A 2,152-nucleotide genomic window follows, 5' to 3' on the forward strand; every position below is an offset into this window, starting at 1 on the left:
TACGAGTAAATTAAAATTTTGTGAATTTCTTTTTTCACAACCTCTCTTGTCGAAAGAAATATGATAGAATTTCTGGTAGAATTTTTTTTTCAAAATTAAAAATATTTGGTACTTACCAGAGAAGCTTCGATGAAGTTCTGCGTTCACAGGTAACCAGGGAAACTTGGAAGTTAACCGCCTTGAAAGTTCGGGTGGTGTATCTCTATGTCGATACTAGTCAAGTGGTACTGATCCTCGAATGCTCTTTTCCGTCTATATATACCCCTAGCGTACCCTCTCTGTCCTTTTCCAACCCATTGTCCGTTTCACTCTTGCCAAAGCCTTAACGACATTCCTAGGGGAAAGTTAGTCACGTAGGCTGAAAAAGGATGATTAATGGCCAGGCTTACATACCTACCCCTCCGTGCGTTTCCCTTTTCTCTTAATTTCCGGTGGTTAGAAAAGCCAGTCCACTCGAAGGAGGAAAATATTTACAACGCGTATACAACGCGCGTATTTTTATTTTATTATTGAAAGAAATACGTAGATAAGGTTGACTCATAAATTTCCAAAATTTTCAAAATTACAATCGTCGATCGATAAATAAATGAATCAATAATGAAAATATATTCAAATTAAGTCAAATTTCTTTCTTCTTCTTCCGTTTAAATGTTTGTTCTTTGTGTATAAAAATATTTTTCTTAATTTTTTTCTTTCTTTTTTTTTTTTTCGTTTCGTTCCTCGAATATTTTTAATCAAACGTTCAAATTGTTACTGAGATTAAGATTCACGTGCTGTGTATTATCTGTATATTTTCATCGACCTGTCGAACCGGCAACACCGACATCGGCATTGGAATTTTAATCGGTTTTCCAATTGTCGGGAAATAGCACCATAGGCATTTTGATTAAAATTCGAATTGCGGTGTATGTTCACGTTTGAATTTCGATTCAACATGGATCTTCGTATTCAAATGTTTATTTATGCCTTTCGTACCTACGATCAAATTTTCCGCCATGAATCGGATTTTTAAAAAATATAATAATAATAATAAATGTAAACTCGATTATATATATATATATACATACCTTGTACATTGAATGTTACACGTTACACGTAAACACGTCTGTATAAGATAATCGTTTGTGTGGGATATGGTTGAGAAAAGTTACGAAAATGTAAACAGAAGGGAATATCGATGGAACGAAATCATAACTTTTCTTAAATTAGTTATTAATACTCTGCGAAACGACGTGTATAAGGAATATTTTCTCTTTCTCTCTCTTTTTCTCTGCGTTTTATCTCGAGAAATGGATTTGCTTGTAATGTTTTGCCTGAAAATGTCGCAGGGATCGTAAGATGAAATGTAATTTATTCAAGAATCTGGGAAATTATAAATAAAAGAGAGGCAGCGGATGATTTTGCGAGAGAGAAACGAGTCGATTTAGTGAGAAAATTACAATTTTAATGAAAAATTGATTGTAAAAAGTTTGAAATAAGAAAAAAATTTTCCATCTTACAAATACTGCAAATATTCGAAATATTCAGAAAAAAAAAAAAAATAAGCTAAACGTTTGCCGTATTGATCGATAATATTATATAATAATAATAATAATATTAATCGATGTAAACAACTAGAGAAACATGGAATTAATGGACGAATAATTGGATAAACACGTTCCTCATAAAATGGATTAAATTGGGAGCAGCGTAATTGTATCGATTCGTGCAGCTAATAATTGCAAGTGTGTATAAAATTATTTTTTTATTCTGTAAAAAAAAAAAAAATATTGCTATTGATAATCATAATATCTAAAAATATATATAATAGAAAATATCAAGGTTTTATAGATCTTGTTTACGTGTATTCGAGCAACTCGAATTTAATGTATGTATCTTATGTTGCAACGTCATTATATTGATTTTCAAATATCATCGACAGGTTTGTCGATAATGTAACAAGTGATATTTTGATAGATACTTGATCACTCTTGTCACTAAATCGTATTATGATTGATAATACGTATATTGGAATAATTTAGTTTAATATTAGAAAGCCCTATTTCAACAAGAAAATAATAATAAAATAAATAATACATTTATTCTTATTTTATTTGTAATAAGATGGAATTAAAAAAAAAAAAAAAAAAGAAAACTTACTTTTAATCCCATT

The 2,152-nt window shown here is 30.1% G+C and overlaps 2 protein-coding genes across 3 annotated transcripts in view; both read right to left on the reverse strand.

The window, feature by feature from the left end:
- LOC116185127 overlaps positions 1-140 on the reverse strand; it is a 2,209-nt gene extending 2,069 nt beyond the window's left edge. The window contains exon 1 of the mRNA XM_031508805.1: positions 119-140. The gene's annotated coding sequence lies outside the window, so the exon portion shown is untranslated. The remainder of the gene's footprint in view (positions 1-118) is intronic.
- LOC102674732 (tachykinin-like peptides receptor 99D) overlaps positions 1-2,152 on the reverse strand; it is a 32,380-nt gene that overhangs the window by 21,270 nt on the left and 8,958 nt on the right. The window lies entirely within an intron of this gene.

Source organism: Apis dorsata, unplaced genomic scaffold, assembly GCF_000469605.1.
Source record: "Apis dorsata unplaced genomic scaffold, Apis dorsata 1.3 scaffold_102, whole genome shotgun sequence".
Classification (NCBI taxonomy): domain Eukaryota; kingdom Metazoa; phylum Arthropoda; class Insecta; order Hymenoptera; family Apidae; genus Apis; species Apis dorsata.